Below are 20,170 nucleotides of genomic sequence, written 5' to 3' on the forward strand. Positions count from 1 at the left end.
TCACTTAAACTTGTACATACATGTGTTTGTGGCTGAGTACATCAATGCTCCCTGGATGAATGAATGAGTGCATAGGTAGTGCCTAGGTGATTACCTAAGGATACAGGTAGTGGGTGGATGATTCCCTGAGTGTGAGGAAACTCCATGTGTCGTTCCATATCTACATAGTTACTGCCTTCGTGTTTGCATGAGTATATCACTACTAGCTGGGTGTTTGGATGAGTGCATGGGTAGTTACTGAATGATTAGATACGTACATGACTAATGCCTTAATTATTCAATACATGCATAGATAGTGGTTGTATGATTAAATAAGTGCAACTCTGGTGCCTAGATGATTGCAGGAGTGCATTCATAGTATATAGGTGATTTATAGAGTGCTGGATAGTGCATAGGTGATTGTTTAAGTACATTCAAAGCACTTGGCATATTGGATGAGTGCACGAATAGTGTTTCAGTGATTGAATGAGTACATGGCTGCTGCCCATTTGATTTTGGTTGAGTGAACAGGTAGTGCCTGGGTGATTAGATAAGTACATTGGTAGTACCGGGATAATTGAATGAGTGCACCAGCAGTGCTTGGTTGATTAGATGAGTGCATGACTAGTGTCTGAGTGATAGCATGAGTCCATTGTTAAATCTTGAGTGATTGGATGAAAGCAAGTGTACTGCTGGGGTGATTGTATTACTACAATAGTCTTGTTTCATTAATTGAATGAGTCCATAGGTACAGGATGGGTTCACTGCAATATTACTGCCTGTGTAATTGGGTGATTGTATGAGTTGTGCCTCAGTATTTGGATGTGAGCATGGGTTATAAGTGGGTGTTTGGATGAGTGCATGGGTTGAGCCTGGGAGTTTGAATGATAGCATAGGTACACCCTTGGTGATTATATACGTGAATAGGTAGTGCCTAGTGATTGGATTAATGCATAGGTAGTGTCTGTATAGTTCAATACCTACATAATTAGTGCCTGCTTGATTGGAAGAGTGCATGTGTAGTGCCTGGGTAATTGAATATGTACGTGAATGGTATGTGAGTGATTCAATGGCTGTCTGAGTAGTGGCTGGGTGATTGGAGGAGTGCAGGATTAGTGCCTTGGTAACTGTGAAAGTACCACTATTGCTGTTAGATACATAACAGTTGTGACTATATATGTGACTCATAAGTTTAAGTCCTTATCTCACACTTAATATACAATTAGATATGTGGCTCTCTAGGAATATCCATTGCTCTGTTACTCATAGTGCACAAACATCAGTAAGTTTCTAAAACTGAAAACAACAATTCTCACTTTTTCAAAGCTCAAAACCTTTTCTTAATGGCATTCCTACATGGTTTTTCAAATATTTCTTGTGTGTTTAAAACACATAATCAGCAGTTCCAAAAAAAATGTTACACACCAAGTGGAGCTAGCACAAGAACTTTCAAGAGACATTCTGCACTATTAACACTCCTTCATTTTAAACACAGCCTGTTTAAAGAAATACATCACCCTCACCATATACATGACATTTTTAACAGCCTTAACGAACATAATTCACCATGTAAATATATGTGTGATTTCCCTATAGATATACACCTTCAGGCCATCTTTCCAAAAATATATAGTTTTCTATATCTTTAAATCAGACAAATAGCTATCTGCAACCGCAAAAAACTATATATACCCATCTGAACATATGGAAACCGGTCACATAAGTTAAAAACCACATTGACAAACCCTTCCTGATACATACCTAACAAGTGTTACTACTTTATAATTCATATACAGGCGCAGCACATTTTCTTATTTTTATTTGTGACTACACTAGTCCTGTTTAATAATGTGACTAAAAGTACTGCAATTCCCAGGATGCAAATAACATGAGTTATCTTTCCTTGTGAATGGTTGGCATCTGTTAACCCTTTCACTCTCTTTCAAAAACAGATTACTGTTCCCAAAGTTTTCACAATCATCGCAGAGTAATCGCAAAAAAAATGAGAGTCCAAACCTATATTTCGCTTCCATTTTTGAAAATTTAAATACTGTACAACAGTTTATTACATAGTCTTGAGATGGAAATTACAGTTTATCATTACTTAAAGTGTGTCATAACTCACTCTAATCTCAGAGTATCTAGCAAACCAGTGGAAGCAGTAGGTAATAGTTCACAGCACAAAATAGAAGGAGCCTGCTACTTCTAAATGAGATACAGCAGGTGTGGTTTTACTCTACAGATTCAAAACCATATCCATGTTTGTATTACATTTCATTTTTTCAAACAACAGCCAATAATAGGACTTCTTGATAATGCATCCAACACACTACCTAATGTGTTCACTTATATACTGACAGCTTCCAATTAAATATATCTCACAAACAAAAACCTCCATTTTAACTCATTTGGAAAACTACCTCATTCAGCTCCAGCCTTCTCCTGACTGCTATTGCTTCTTCACTTCAAAATGCTTTGAGTGTGGATTATGGGCCACAGCTAAGTCTATTGGGCTAAAGTAGCTGCAAACACAGGGGTATTGGCAGGGACTTGGGTTTGTCAAATGTCAAGATTACATGGTTTAGCCAGAGAGGGCTAAAGTTTCATCAGTTGCTGGCTTTGGTTAAATCCATTGAGGATTGCCGAGCTCCTCACACCATAATTGTGCACTGTGGTAGAAATTACCTGGGCACACCAGCTAGGGTATGGCTGGAAATCCTAATGAAGGATACCTTTGCTGAATTGATGATGCTTTTCCCTCACAATGTCTTGGTGTACTCTAACATATGCCAAAGATAGAAATGAAAGTGGTCCAATCATTTCTGTCCACAGATTGGCAGAGACAGGAAACATGTTAATAAAACAGTTTCTGCATTCCTCAGAGACCATCACATGGGCTGTATAACAACAATCTGCATTTTGACATGCATAGAATTTTTAGAAATGATGGAGTGCACTCTACCGATGCAGGCCACAGGGTGTTTATAAGTAACCTAAAACTCTGCATCCTGTCTTATGTTTAGCTGTCATATACACACAATCAACACAATGGCTCTTGTCAGAGCCACATAGTACCCAAAATATTGTTACTTTATTTCTAAAGATCCCTTTTTCTAGTTTTTGGGAACCTTCGCGATGACATCGCGATGGTCGCGCATACAAAGCAAAATTGCAAAACAAAAGCAGATATTCAACAGCTACCAGAACATGAAAAAATAATAACTATAGTAAATCCATTCTAAACATTGCACTACACATGTTACTATATACATGCTTCTTTAAAAACATGTGTAAACTCATGTTTTTGTACTAAGTTTCTCTGAAAACCATCTTTAAAACCAATTTCCATTGGCGAGGTTAGTCAGGGCATTGCGATGACATTGTTAACTGTGACGATTGCGCCTTTTTTATAAAGTGTATAACACATATATGCACACATATTACAGTATTTTACAAACTAGGGGTTTATTACTGCATTGTCTAAAGTCATGTTTTCCTAGTGAGTTTCTATAAAAACCATTTCTAAAAGCTATTTTCCATATTCGTGGTGATGCCAGAAGTCGTGATGATGTTGGTACCCTTCGACAATTGTTCCTTTTTTACAGACTGAAAAACACATATATGAACACATATTATAGCATTTTTGGCACTAGGGTTTATTAATGTACAGTCCAAATTCATGTTTTTCTAGTGAATTTTTTCTCAAACATGGGGTCAGAGTACCTCTACCCTGACCCCTTATGTTAGCTTTCACAGAAATGTCCATCCCTTGGAACCGTTCCTGATCGATTAAATTGTAGCCACAACTTTCTGTTCAGGTTGTGTCCACCCAATCACAGCTTTACTGTTGGCGTGCTCATTCATGATTGAATGCGAAAACATTGCAAAATATCCATGGCCAGAGATATCACTACAATTTTCAACTTACATTTCTCAAGAACTACTGAACAGATTTGCACCGAATAACAGAAAGTACAATCTGCAAATTTGGTGTCATTCCGTCCAGTGAATCGGGCTTCAGGTTCGACAATGCATTCCAATGGGAATAAAAGTGGCAAAACACAATTTTTTTAATCCCTTTTTTGCCCCCCCCCCCCTTAACGGAGCACCACAGAATGTCCCATGCACAATGAACTTACTTTGACACATGTTTTGGAACATTTTGTGAAGATCTGTCAAACTGCACCAAAGATTTAGGCAAGTCAAAAGATGGAAACTAGGTCCTAACTATCTACCAAAAGTTACAGGGCCATTATAGTTAGAAAATAGTATTAAAAAAATTTTGAAATTCACTGAAAAAAACAAAGGTTACAGGGACATTATAGTTAGGCTCAGATTTTACATGCACATGACCTCGCATATTACATCACTCATGACATGGTCAGTGACATCACTGATGACATTTCAAATGACATCACTGATGACATCATCCAGTGAATGTGAGTATTTTTTAAAACGTTTGTGAGTGTTAAATATACATACCAAGGTGTACTGAAGAATCAGAGGGTGTATGAGTACCTGATTGGATGATCATGGCGAGGTTAGTCAGGGCATTGCGATGACATTGTTAACTGTGACGATTGCGCCTTTTTTATAAAGTGTATAACACATATATGCACACATATTACAGTATTTTACAAACTAGGGGTTTATTACTGCATTGTCTAAAGTCATGTTTTCCTAGTGAGTTTCTATAAAAACCATTTCTAAAAGCTATTTTCCATATTCGTGGTGATGCCAGAAGTCGTGATGATGTTGGTACCCTTCGACAATTGTTCCTTTTTTACAGACTGAAAAACACATATATGAACACATATTATAGCATTTTTGGCACTAGGGTTTATTAATGTACAGTCCAAATTCATGTTTTTCTAGTGAATTTTTACAAAAACCTTCTCTAAAACCTATTTTCTGTTTTTGCAATGATGTCGGTGCCCACGATCACTGCAAAGATGTTGCGAAAATGCAAAGCAAAAGCAGGAATTCAATAGCCACCACCACATTAAAAAATGATAACTATATAATTCATTCAACCATCACATCAGATAAATCAACATCTAAATAACTCTATAAAAACATTTATCAGTCTCTCAATATGTTTATAACAGGGTGCATTAATAATTTACTGGGTAATGTGAGTGGGTGCATAAGTTTCCAAGTGGGTCTCTGACTGGCTGTCCTTCTGTAGGTCTTTAAGTGGGTGCATACGTCTCTGAGTTGGTATATGAATGGGCACATGAGTGTTTGAATGAGTTTGTGAGTGGGAGCATAAGTCTCTGACTGGGTATATGAGTTAGTGTATGAATGTCTGAGTGGGTATGTAATTGGGTATGTGAGTGTCTGAGTGGGTATGTGAATGGCTTCAAAAGTCTGTGACAGGATCTATGAGTGGGTGCATAAGTGTCTCAGGGGGTCTGTCTATCAGTGGGTGTGTGAGTGGAAGCATACATGCCTCACCAGGTCTTTGAGTTGGTGTATGAGTGTCTGAGTGGGTCTGTGACTGGGAACAGGAGTCTCTGAGTAGGTCTGTGTGTGGATGTAAACGTCTCTGACTATGTATGTGAATAGGCACATGAGTCTCTGTAAGGGGGTGCATGAGTCTCTAAATGCTTGTGTGAGTACACATGGGTCTCTGAGTGAGTCTGTGAGTGGGTGCATTAGTGTTTGACTGGATATGTGAGTGGGTGTATGAGTGTCTGATGGGATATGTGAGTAAGTACATGTATCTGTGACCAGCAAGGCTGTGTATATAGATATTTTTTGTTTTAAATTTCTACCAATAGACACGGTGTCTCCACGATAGTTGCGATGTCCCCATGACGGTACACTGGGGGGCCCCACTGGTGGTCATGGTGTTATCATGAATATCACGTCACTAAAACCCCCATTTCTCAAACATGGGGTCAGAGTACCTCTACCCTGACCCCTTATGTTAGCTTTCACAGAAATGTCCATCCCTTGGAACCGTTCCTGATCGATTAAATTGTAGCCACAACTTTCTGTTCAGGTTGTGTCCACCCAATCACAGCTTTACTGTTGGCGTGCTCATTCATGATTGAATGCGAAAACATTGCAAAATATCCATGGCCAGAGATATCACTACAATTTTCAACTTACATTTCTCAAGAACTACTGAACAGATTTGCACCGAATAACAGAAAGTACAATCTGCAAATTTGGTGTCATTCCGTCCAGTGAATCGGGCTTCAGGTTCGACAATGCATTCCAATGGGAATAAAAGTGGCAAAACACAATTTTTTTAATCCCTTTTTTGCCCCCCCCCCCTTAACGGAGCACCACAGAATGTCCCATGCACAATGAACTTACTTTGACACATGTTTTGGAACATTTTGTGAAGATCTGTCAAACTGCACCAAAGATTTAGGCAAGTCAAAAGATGGAAACTAGGTCCTAACTATCTACCAAAAGTTACAGGGCCATTATAGTTAGAAAATAGTATTAAAAAAAATTTGAAATTCACTGAAAAAAACAAAGGTTACAGGGACATTATAGTTAGGCTCAGATTTTACATGCACATGACCTCGCATATTACATCACTCATGACATGGTCAGTGACATCACTGATGACATTTCAAATGACATCACTGATGACATCATCCAGTGAATGTGAGTGTTTTTTAAAACGTTTGTGAGTGTTAAATATACATACCAAGGTGTACTGAAGAATCAGAGGGTGTATGAGTACCTGATTGGATGATTGAGACGGTGCGTGAGTAACTGTATACGTGAATAATTAAATGTCTCTCTGAATGTATGAGTGAGTGACTTGTTGTATGATTGTCTGTATCTATCTGTCAGTTGGTGTCTAAGGGGTTGTTTAGATGTGTGAGTGGGTTCGTAAGTTTCTGTATGGGTTCGTAATTGGTTGTCTGAGTACGTGTATGGGTGTCTCAATGTCTGTGTGTGGGGGAGGGTGTGTGTAACTGCTTGTATGGATGAGTGCATGGGTGAGTCAGGGGCTCTATGGTTTAGTGAGTGTGTGTGTAAGTGACTGTATGGGTAAGTGAGTATGTGCATGGCTGTGTCAGTGAGTGAATGGATTATGTCAGTGGTTTATGGGTGAGTAACCACATATGTGAAAAGCAGTATAGGTGAGGGTTGGAGTATATGAGTGACTGTATCTGTGACTTAGTAATTGCAAGAGTGGCCTTATGGGTGAGTATGTGCTAGTGGCAGTGACTGTATAGGTGAGGGAGTACATATTAGTATCTGTATGAATAAATGTGTGAGTGTGTATAACTGTATAGGTGAGTAAATGGTTGTGTGATGACTCTATAAGTGAGTGAGTAGGTGTGTGACCTACTCGGACACTCATACACTGTCTCATAGACCCACTCAGATATGCATGCACTCACAGACCTGATCAGAGACATACACACCCACTCACAGATCTACTCAGACAGACATTCACCCACTCACAGACATACTCACACACTCATGCATACACTCACAAACCCACTCAGAGGCTCATGCACTGACTGACAGACCCACTTAGACACTCATGTGCCTCTTATGTCTTACATAGAGGCCCTAATATAGCCATGACTCTAGATGTCCTAATATAGGGATGATTCTAGATGCCCTTATATATAGGGGTGGGCGGAATTTGCGTAATCGCGTTACGCAAATCTCCGCAAAACGGTAAAAAATCTCCGCGAACACGCAGAAATTCCGCGAACACGCAAAATTGCTTGTTCGCTCTGCTTTTTTCCTGTTCACGATCGCTGTTAGCGTGCTCGGGGAGAAATATCTCGCGAACACGCATTTTGAGAACGCGAACAAGCAAAAAATTTCGCGAAGTTGCGGAAAGCAGAATTTTGGGCAATTTTGCGTTCTCCGCGGAATGCGAAATTACCCAAATTCCGAAAATTCCGCGAGCGGAACGGAATTTACCGCCCAGGCCTACTTATATAGGCATGATGTTTCACCCACATTAGTTCCCTACACTACACAATAACGAGCTCTGAGGATTTAACCGTATCTAGTTTCAGTTCTGGGTGCAGAAGGAGGGTTATCCCAGAACAAAGGCCTCCTATAAAATCTCTGATGGGCGCATATATTATGTATGATCATTCATGAGGATTCTTGGAAACAAAGCAGAAACTACATCACCTGTATAATATCTATTTACAAGGTTCATCCCTTATGTCTTCCTTGGTCCGACAATGACCCATACAAAACATACTTTTGGGTATAAATACACCACATCTTGCCAGATAAGGCAGAGGGAACCGAGACTTCTAGGCCGACACACTGAACAGAGACGCTGAGGCTCCTGCATGCAGACGTTCCAGCTGACAGTGGTCTAAACATCCTTTGCGGGGTGTCCAACTTGAGACCAAGAAGGGATCTGACATTTCTCATACTTCCGGTAATGGGGTTTGACTAAATCCTAGAGGGAGTCTTGGCTTTTACACCTACTCATATGCTAGGTACACTTAGGTACATCTAGATAGGCATCGTAGGAGTATGCACACTTTTATCATGCATTTTATATTCATGTCTTTATTCATGCTAATTGCACAATGGTAAAACTGTACTATCGATTTATATTCATAGTACTGCTAATCATATATCTCTGCTACTGTCTAATGGTTGTTACAGCTCATATATTCTACACAAGAATAACAACTGTTCAATAAACCTTTTAATGAAATGCCCAGACTGTTTATTCTGTGTACCTCTGAGATAAACTAAACGAGCATGAGTGACTGAGTGAAAAGTAGTACATTGTTTTCATGATCTTGAGGGATCAGGGTTGTCATGTTCTGAGGCTGCCAGAAACTAATCTTTCCCCGATAAGAGGAGACACTAGTGGCACTGTGAGCTAGCTGATGCAAAAACTGTCTAACATACATGGTGGGGCTGCTCAGAGTTAGTCTGCCACCAATCCTACAGTTTATGATATCCAAACGTGCAGGTCCTGCATGGGTACTTTAAGAACTAGATGACACGCCCACTCACATACCATCTCAGACACTCATGCAATTACTCACAGAGCCGCTCAGACACTCATGCATGCACTCATATACTGACTCAGAGACTCATACACTGACCCAAAGACCCACTCAGACATTTATGATCCTCTCACAGACCCATTGAGAAACACATTCTCCCATTCTTAGACCCACTGAGACACTCATACACCCACTCACAGACCCTCTCAGATATTCTTGTTCACACTCACAGAGCCAATCAGAAACTCATGCACAAACTCACAGAGCCAGACACTCATGAATCCACTAACAGACCCACTCAAAGTCTCATGCAGTAACTCACAGACCCAGTCAGAGAGTCATGCACCCACTCCTAGACCTACTCAGACACTCACACTCTGACTCACAGAACCAAAGACATACATATCTACTCACAGAGCCACTCCAAAACCCATGAATCCACTCACAGACACACACTGGCACTCACTCACTCAATCAGACAATCATGCATCCACTCACTGACCCACTCAGACACTCATACACCCACTCACATATCCAATCAGACACTCATATACCCACTCAAAGACCCTCTCAGACACTCACACACCCACTCAAAGACATATCACAACATACAGAACATAATGTGTATTTGCAAAGTGTACGTTCACCCAGCAGGTATCTTGCTGCTGAATAACAGATGTTTATTGTTGTTCAACTCAACGGTGCTTAATTATTTTACCACAGAAGGAAGGAAGGCTGAGTGGACCCACCGGGATTCGATCCTGTGACAATGAGGCCAAACACAGGCCCCTACAGTGGACACGTTATTCCATTAAGCCACTAGGCCTGGCATTTCCTCTCAGCCACTTATGCACCCACTCATAAACCTACTCTGACACTCATGCACCCACTCACAGACCCACTCACACACTTATGCACCAACTCACAGACCCACTAGAGACATATGCACTGACTCACAGAGCCACTGAGAGACTGACATACACACATTTAGATACTTAAACAGCTACTCACAGAGCCATTCATAGGTGCACAGAGTCAAAGCAGAGTTAAGATTTGTATAAGTGCTATTGTGCATTGAATGTGTGCTTTTTATAGCCTCCATGTCAAAGAGTAAATTGATTTTGTCGATGGAGCCTATGTTATGGTCTGTGAGGAATGCTGAAACAGTTTTATTCACCTGTTCCCTGGCTGTGTCTATCTGAGAACAGAATTTGTTTGACCACTTCCATTTCTACGATTGGCAAATGTTGGAGAATACAAAGGCAGTATGAGGGGAAAATGCCATTAATTGATCAACTGTATCCTTCATTAGGATTTCCAGTCCTACAACAGTAAATGTGTCTAGGTCGTTGCCACCACAGTGCACAATCACGAGTTGAGCATGTTGGCAATCTGCAATGCGTTTAACCAATGGCAGCAGTTGATCCCACTTTAAGCCTCTCTGGCCAACCCAAGTAATGTCCACTCTACGCAAACCCAGGTCCCTGTCAATGCTGCACTTTCTAGCACACTCTCTCTCCCAAAACACAAAACTATGACCTACACTCCACACTCTAACCATTTTGAAGGCAAGGAGTAGTAGCACACAGGAAAAAGGCTGAGTTTCACAATGAAAGGCAGTTAAAATAGAGGACAGCATCTAATTTTAAATAGAACATATTTAATTGGATGATCTAAATATGCAGGCAAGTAAAGTTAGGTAGTTATTTTCTTAAGAAAGTAAGTAGATCTGTGATTGGCTCTAAAAAAATGTAAAGATGTCACACTATTTTGGATATGTTTATATATTCAAACAGTCAACCACACCTGCCACAGTTCAACTTGAAGCTAGTATGCTGCTGACAGAAAGTGCTGTGCACGTTTGACCTACTGGTACAATAGAGTGTTTCAAAGGAGGTTGTAAAGGAAACCAAGCTAAAATAGTGTGGGGGAAGGGCTGTAAGAAGACTATACTTTCAAAGGAGGGTAAGGTTGACATATTATGTACTTTGAAATATTTATTTCCCAAGTCACTGCTACCTCAGAATCTGCCCTTGGGCTTCTTATCAGGAGACTAAGAAAGGGTTATAAAAGACTGATCATAACAAAAGAAAAAAAAGAAAAGGAAGGTTATGATTTGCTAAGTACATCATTATCACTGAGAAAAGAGTGGGAAAGATTGCCATTACTGGTGATTGTCTACTGTGAGTGGTACTTATCATTTTGTGTGATAATGAATTTCATGTAAAAGTGTGTCAAAAATTGGAGAACAGAAAAATTATTTCACAGGTCTGTCAATAATGGAGAACATGAAAATGTGTGTATACACATATATATATTCAGTGAAAAAACCATAGGTTTCACACACGTTATAGTTAGCTGGACATTTCACTCGTAAAAAACCAATGAAATTTCCCCGTTATAGTTAGTTAAGCTAACTATAACTCGCGCGCCCGCAATCCACTGCTGATGACATCACATATTACATCACTCATGACATGGTCAGTGACATCACTCATGACATCACTGATGACATCTCAAATGACATCACTGATGACATCATCCAGTGAATGTGTGTTTTTCTGAAAATTAAATATGTTTTATATATCTCAAGGTCGATGGAGGAATAAATGAGTATATAAGTGTCTAAATGGATGATTTGTTTTTGAAAAATTGTTTGTATTACTGACTGGTTAAGTGTATCTTATTGAATACATGGCTAAGTGAGTAATGTTTAAATGTGTAAATACCTGTATCAGTCTCTCACTTTGTGTATACGTGGCTGCATGGGTTGGTGAGCAGCAACATGAGTGTCTATATAGGTTATTAGTTGGTTTTTTGAGTATCAGTATGAGTGTCTGAGTGTCTGTATGGTTCAATGGGGGGTATTACGTAGTGCATAAGTGCATGAATGAGTAACTCACTGTTTGTATGTGTTGAAGACAGCATATGTGCAGGACTGTATGGGTGGAAGAGTGTGTGTATGGGTGTGTTAGTGAGTGAATGGCTGTCTCAATAGTGTCTCTATGAGTAACTACATATGTTTTAAACTAGTATATGTGACTATTGGTGTATATAAGTGAGTGTATGTGAGAGTGAGAGATTGAAAGAGTTCCTGTATGAATAAGTATGTGTTTCAATAAGTGATTGTTTAAAAGACTAAGTATGTGTAAGTTTCCGTAGAAGTAAGTGTGGTGGTGTGTGTATGACTGTATATGCAAGTAAATGGATGTTTGATTCTTTATTAGCATGAGTAACTATGTGTGTGAGTAACTCTATGGATGTATGGCATTGTGTTACAGGATGTTTAGGTGTATGAGTACATATGATGTGTGAGTACACGAATGAGTGACTGTACAGGACTGTTGGTGAATAAGTGGATGTATATGTGGATCTTAGAATTATTGAAGAGGTTGTTGTAATTGGTATTGGTATGTCCATTTTTTTGAAAATTTCTCTATTTTTGAATGTGTGTATCAAAGGTTATATTAGGGTGAGAGGAGGTCTGCCACTCTATCACATGGATGATGTCATCAGTGATGTCATCAGTGATGTCATTTGAGATGTCATCAGTGATGTCATGAGTGATGTCACTGACCATGTCATGAGTGATGTAATATGTGATGTCATCAGCAGTGGATTGCGGGCGCGCGAGTTATAGTTAGCTTAACTAACTAGAACGGGGAAATTTCATTGGTTTTTTACGAGTGAAATGTCCAGCTAACTATAACGTGTGTGAAACCTATGGTTTTTTCACTGAATTTGCAAGGTTTTTTAAATGCTAATTCCTAACTATAACATGTGTGAAACCTATGGTTTTTTCAGTGAATTTGCAAGGTTTTTTAAATGCTAATTTCTAACTATAACGTGTGTGAAACCCATGGTTTTTTCAGTGAATTTGTATGGTTTTTTAAATGCTAATTCTTAGCTATAACATATGTGATTCCCATATTTTTTTTTATTGATTTTTTATGATTTTTTTTTTATAAATTCTTATATTAAATGTGTTTTTTTTAAAAAAAAACAAGTTTTTTAAAAACTTTTTATTCTCTTAAAACACAATGTTTTTTTTCTAAAAAATCTGCAATATTTCAAGTTTTCTCTTTTTTTTTTTTACCAAACAGGTAAGATATATTAGTATAACTTTGAAAATATTTTTTTTTTTTTTTTTTAGTGCGCGTACGGTAAGCTTACGGTAAGCGTACGGTTTATGCAATGTCCGTAATTTATCTACGCTGTTTGCGTATAGTTACGCAATTTACGTAACCGCGCGTACTGCGCGTGGGGCGCGTACGCGTGTACGCTACACGCGCACGTTACGCGGAAGTGTTGGGGAGTGACTGTTATGCGCATGCGCGCGAGCGCGTGTCTTTTTTACGCGCATGCGTACTTTTGCCGTAAGCGTACCGTAAGCGCACCATAAGCGTACGGTGGGTCATGTGATCATGAAACACAACTTTTGATTGGTTGAAACTACTTTCAGTTCTAGAACTCTCCTACACCACACCCATTCCCCTCATTTCTGCTTGTGATCCCTTAGGAGAAGGAGCTGGGTTGTCTTTGTGATACGATGGCAGAACAGCAGAGCTCTTCTGAGAATGAGGCTAGCAGCACTACCTTGCGGCAGAGAAGGAGGAAAGAAAAGACCTCTTTCATATGGGAGTATTTTACTTTTCCAGAGGGCAAGAAAAAGGTAAATGCACCCTTAGTGACTTGTAAGCTGTGTGGCCGTGTACTTTCAAGAGGGAATCCCAACAAGAAGTATTCCTTCGGGAATCACACCATGTTGAGACACCTTGAAGATGTACACAGAAGGACACATGCTCGACATACTGAAGGTAACCCTTCAGTAAGTCAACCAAGCACATCCACAGCAGCTCAGCCTGGTCCATCATCTGCAGGGCCGAGTCCTTCTTCTGCAGGTCAGGTGAGCCCTTCATCTGTGGTGGGAGCATCTCCTTTTTCTTCTCCTCTGGAAACCAACCATCGTTTTTTGAGGGTTGAAATACGGTGCGCCACCTGTCATGATCTAATTTGTCATAGGGAGACCAGTGTTTCCCTAGTGAACAATAAAATAGATCAGCACATTTGTCGTAGAGACTAATATTCCCACTCTTTCTTTCCTCTGTCCCTGCATGAACACAACGGCTCTTTTAAGAGCCAACCTTACCTTTCATCTATTTTTTATATATGTTTTTGAAACTTTTTTTTGATTTTTTTTTTACCGTACGCGTACGGTACGCCTAATTATTATTATTTTTTTTTTTAAAAAAACACTAAAAATCAATTATCACATTACAAGGTCCTTGAGAGACTACAATGAAAAACTGAAAATGTGATTGTGGAGAAGTGGAAAAAAGGGACCATGAAATTTTTGACTTACCATACCCACTCAAAAAAATATTTATTAATTTAAATTTAATTTTAATTGCTTTAAAAATGGTTCTAGTTGTTGAAATTTTTTTATCTCAATCTGAAAAAAAAGAAAAAAGTATTAATATTTAATAAAACATTTCATAATACAGTACACATATTTACATATTTTTCAAAAAAAAAATTTGCCTTTTTTTTGCTGTTTTCAGAATATATTGCATTTCACTATAAATCGTGAAAGCAATTGCATTCATCATTTAACAGCGGGCAAAAAAAAAATTAACAATCTCAAAGATTGTTTTAAAAAAGCCCACAATCTCTTTTTGCATAAACATAACTTTATAGAAATGATTAATATTCTTAAAAAATATCATCTAATATCAATACTTATTTCTTTAAAATACCGTCTGACATTTTTGTTTCAGAAGTATAATCACAAAAATATATCTTCAATAACTCCACAATACATCTGATTCCATTTCCTTTAGGCCAAATAGTAATTTTAAAATTCTTTTTTGATTAAATTTCCAATGGTAATCCAATAAAAATCTAAAGTTTAAATTGTACAGATCTCACCGATTGTCTGTAACATTTTGGTTTCCGAAAGATTAATTAATAATTAAATAAGTCCACAATAGAATTGTTTACCTTTCCGCATGACCAAATAGTAATTTTAAAAATCTTTTTGGAATAAATTTCCAATGGCAATCCAATAACATTCCAAAATTTAAATTGTGCAGATGTTACCGATTTTTTCTAAATTTTTGGTTTTCCAAAGTTTCATTAAAAATTGAAAAAGTCCACATTACAATTGGTTACCTTTCCATTAGGCCAAATGATAATTTGTAAAATCATTTTTTTTGAAAATTCCAATGGTAATCCAATAAAATGGTAAATTTGTTTTGTACAGTTCTTGCCAAGTCTCTCTAAAATTTTGGTTTCAGGAAGATTAGATAGGAATTTGCTAAATCAAAAGGCAAACGTTGCTTAAAAATCAATTGGGAATCATTACACAGTGTCCAGCCTTTTTCACATTTAAGATAAACTGTGTAATGACCAGAAGTTACAGTAGGTCCATCATGGAAAATTATTGCAACTGTTACAAAAGTTTTTCCTGAAATTGATAATTGCTGTCCTGTAAACTTCTTTATTAAAGTATCTAATTTTGAACCATCAGCTTTACAGCGTTGCATCATTAAAATTACATACTGTCCGTATTCTTTTAAAATTAACGTTGAAAACATGTCAGATTGACACTCACCGCATTCCATGCTATGATTAGCATCTTTAACTAATTTAGCAAAAGTGACTGTTTTACTTTCTGGCAATGTTAAATAAATAAACCTTTCAGAATCAACATTAGAGCCACATATATTATAACAGTTTTCACAACTATGTTCCCATTTATAAGAGAGACCAAATACATTTTCAATGGGAACCCCTTCTTCTTCCAGTACCTGAAGAAAAAACATCAAGAATTCCTGTGCGTCTTGCTGTACATTTTGAGAAAACTGTGTTCGTCCTGAACATACATCTAAAAGTTTTCTAATTTCAGTAGCACTTTCTACTTGAGTTTTATCATTACTCAGCTTTTGAAAAAGGAGACTCAACTCAGAACAGAATCTTTTTCCCTGATTTACTATTATCTGCTCTTGCACACTTTCCAGATAAAATGCAACATTCAGCACTACATTAGCGTAGCAGTTGACACCAGAGCTATTTTCAAAATGACATCCTACAACCTGTTCTTCATTTTCCTTTTTCTTTTTGCTTGCAATTACATCACTCCTCTTTTTTTTCCTCCTCTCTACATCTTCATTACAGATATTCTCATTTCTCCTTTTACGAGAAACTACACGTTTCTCCAACACAGGATACTGACCTAAATGAGGAGCATAGCTTCTTCTTAATCTATTATACTCCTTTACACAATTTGTATCAGCACTAACTTTTGAGTCATCAAAGTCTATCATGAATAAACCTGATAATGTTTTCACTCGTGACAAAGCAACATATGCCATACCTTCTTTGAACACAGTTGAACCAATGTTCACAAATGCACAATCTACAGTCAATCCTTGAGACTTGTGAATAGTTACAGCATATGCTAGAGAAAACGGAAACTGCTTCCTACGTACATATAAGTCTTTCACAAGCATGAAACGAACTGAACAACGACAAATGTCTTTAACTTCTTCTATCTGATCAAATTTTATTTTTAAACATTCAATTCCATCTTTTTTCTGATAATTAATAAAACCCACAACTCTTCCCATAGCTCCATTAACTAAACCTTTTTCAACATCCAAATTTCTCCTTAAAAATACTCTACAGTTCATGCAAACATATAGATTGTTTTCTAATCCAGCAGTTTTGGAAATGTTCTTCTCTAGTGAATCCAATTTATTTTTCAGTTTGCCTGTTAATGTGATAGTAATTCTTCCATCCTCAATTTTGTCCACTGCTTCCAATTTCCTGATATCTTCCTTTTCCAATTTCAAAAGCTCCTCATTGAATATTGAGCATTCACGTAGAGTTGGCATTAAGCAGATGACACTTTTCTTTTCTGCAATGTTCTTGTATATCTTCTCTGCAACTATTTCTTCCTTTGGAAATAAATTATGTAGCAACCGACTCTGTAATGCTTTTGTGCCAGCTTCAGTGAGTAGTCCAATTCTGATATCTTTCAGAATACTTCCATATTCTTCATCTTTTGCTTGTCTCATATTGGTAGTGAGTTCCTTTTACTCAAAGAAGGACCAAATATTTGCATTACCGATGCTTCCCAATGACTTCTTTGTGTCTTCATGTGTCACAGTATTAAACACTGGTTGTCCTTTAACTGGAGTAAGCTGTAGAAGATCCCCAAAAACTATGACATGTTTTCCACCAAATAACACGTCATAGTCTGTCCTTAGAATTTGCTGCATTCTTAAATGCACAAAGGCAAGCATTAAGTTTGATACCATGCTCACCTCATCAATAATGAGAACTTGCATCTTCTTCAATACTCTTGAAACTTCCAAGCATGCTTCTCCAGTTAGCTTGTTGTATTGTATTTTGTTCTCATGCTCCACTGGTAACATTAGCAAACGATGTAAGGTGATTCCTTTTATGTTATATGCTGCTAACCCAGTTGGAGCAGTAACCACACAAGACAAAGTAGAATCCGTTTTTTGCTGTAGGTAGCTTCTGATGACTTTTATTAAGAAACTTTTTCCAGTTCCAGCTTGTCCACTTACATACATCCTGATTGGATGAAATGATGTGCATGAGCACTCTTTTTTTTCATGTAGAAATCCGTGATCAATTTTGTTTCTGATCTCTTCATAAATTTGTTGCTGCTCTTCGTTCAGTTGTCTTTCCAAATTTTGTAAGTCTATAAATTCTTCTTGAGCTTGATTCATAGCCGTTTCCACTTCATTCATGGCTATTGATGCTTCATTTTCAACGATTGGTTGTCCTAGGGGATCTTGACTGAGTGTTCCTGAACTTTGGCTGTCCTGAGAACTGTCTCTAGCTACTTCTGCTGCAATTGTAGTTTCCTGTTCAATTTCTTCATTTAACATTTGCAGATAAGTTGAGAATGTACTGCATTGTATGCTGTCTTTGCAAGCATTAAAAGAATCTTCATAGCTTTGAAATTCTCCCAGTAGTTCATCCTCTGTGCGCCATGGTTTAAACAGCTGTAAAAGAGCCAAGTAGTAAAATTCCTTTTTGTCAGTACTGTCGCAACTCAGCTTCCTGTGATTTATCAAACTTCCTTTTGTTTGCTTCACCAAACATCCTTCCTCACCAATGACTTTATATTTTCCATTGTTGATGTCTTCTGCGGCTTTCCTTGAATAAATGTATTCTGCAGCACTTCATAAAGACACATGTTCTCCAGATGATGACTTCTCTTTGGGTAATATGTGTCCAACATGTTTGATTTCAAAATATCTGTACTTTCTGGGTCATTCTCGGCCAAATATTCAATTTCTCCAACAGATTTCAATACCCGATTTCTCATTGCTGCAAGGCCTAAACTTGCCCAAATTATTCTTCTTGATTTCGAGTAGAGACTTGCAGAAGATAACCTATCTGAACATTCGTAGGATCCAATTTCTCGATGCGATAACATCTTTAAACTGAAACTGTACAGCTTCTTACTGACAGTATTCTCGTGAGAAATCTCTTCCCACATTTCCTTCAATTCTGTTTTCGTAATGTAAGATGTTACATATCGAGCAACAGCAATGGAATTGTCAGCTACATACTGTATATCCATGTTAGCATTCCACATGGATAAAATGACTGGGTTGTAGTCATTTATATTTTTTGATTCTTCTTTTCTTTGAAGGTTGTAGGTATTCTTAGGTGATTTTCTTGTGATAGTATGTCTCACAGATGACATAAAACTGTTTACTCTTCCATTTGAAAGAACAGGTCTAGGAAATCCAAATCGACATTTAGTGTAGTATTTATCTTTGCTCTTGTATTTCCGTCGACAGTATTTTCCACACCGATGACTTTGGAAACGTAAAACTTGCTCCTTTAACTTTTTCTCTTCTGTGCTTTTTGGTATAGCACATGTTGCATATTCTTCAATGTAAGATAACACTGCTTCATCAGCATCTGTTCCAAACTTTGGGGCATCCTTGATCCACAACAGCATATGAATATGAGGAGCACCTCTTGCCTGGTACTCTTTTCTCCAAAAGAAATCCACTACTTCTCCTAGAGGTGGATTTTTTTTATTGCAGATGAAGGACATCATAGCCTCAAATCTATGATTGAAATATCTGCAAACATTAACCGGATCCAATGAGCACAGTTCTCCTGCTGTCTTGTATTCGATGTTTTTAATGTTTGAATTTGCCTCTCGTAGAAAATCCAGTAAATCATCCCAAGCGTACTCAGCACAGCTTAGGGTAACGAACCATGTTGGTGTTCCTAAATTCTGTAACATGCATTTTAATTCACCATGGCGTCGGTACCAATATTCATTAGTCCCACGCTGACAAGCCATCAGATTGATCAGTTGTGTTTCCAAATGATCATCTCGGTGCTGAACTTTCTCCATAAAATCCTTAGCAGACACATTTTGTAAATGTACTCCACTTTTTAAAATGTGATTTACTGCATATGATAATGCAGACAAGTCGCTTTCAAATAAAAGATGGAACAAATAAGGAATACTTTGTCGAAATCTTGGATCTTCTGCATATAGTCTTGTAGTCCGATACTCAGAAGCTGGAATCTGTTCTGGACGTTCATCGTATCGTCCTCCTTTTCCTTTAGGAAACAGCTGGGGAAAACATCGAGCTTCCAAGCTCTCCTCCCATACACTCACGGGAGTTCCTTTTGCTTTCTTCATCTGAAACAGATCAATATTGTCTCCCATAACTTCTTTTGAATGAAGAGGATGTATGCTAAAATGTTCATAAATTTCTTCTTCCTTTGACTTGTCCACTTTTTCAATTTGTCCAGTTGGTGTTTCTGTGTCTTCTTGTAAATCTTCTTCTTCTTCTATATAAATTGATTCATACCATTTGTTATTCCTTTTCAAATACAAATTTGCTCTTTGTACTTTCCGTACATCTACCAGCTCCTGCCAAATCTTCTTATTCTTTGTAGGTACACCATTAACCAGAATAACTAATGGTTCAGTTTCCAAAGTATCTGCATCAATAGTTTCCATATTTTTTTTCAAATCCAAGGGCAAATATACCACTCTACCTTTTAAACCTCTCAGTAAATCTGAAGGAGGTAATTTACCAGTTTTGGGCTCCATACGTACTATGGTCTGGAACGGATGAACACATTGAATAAGTATAGACTCATAAGTATTTAATTCAGAAAGTTCAGCAGGAATAACA

Source organism: Triturus cristatus, chromosome 6, assembly GCF_964204655.1.
Source record: "Triturus cristatus chromosome 6, aTriCri1.1, whole genome shotgun sequence".
In the NCBI taxonomy this organism is placed as follows: Eukaryota; Metazoa; Chordata; class Amphibia; order Caudata; family Salamandridae; genus Triturus; species Triturus cristatus.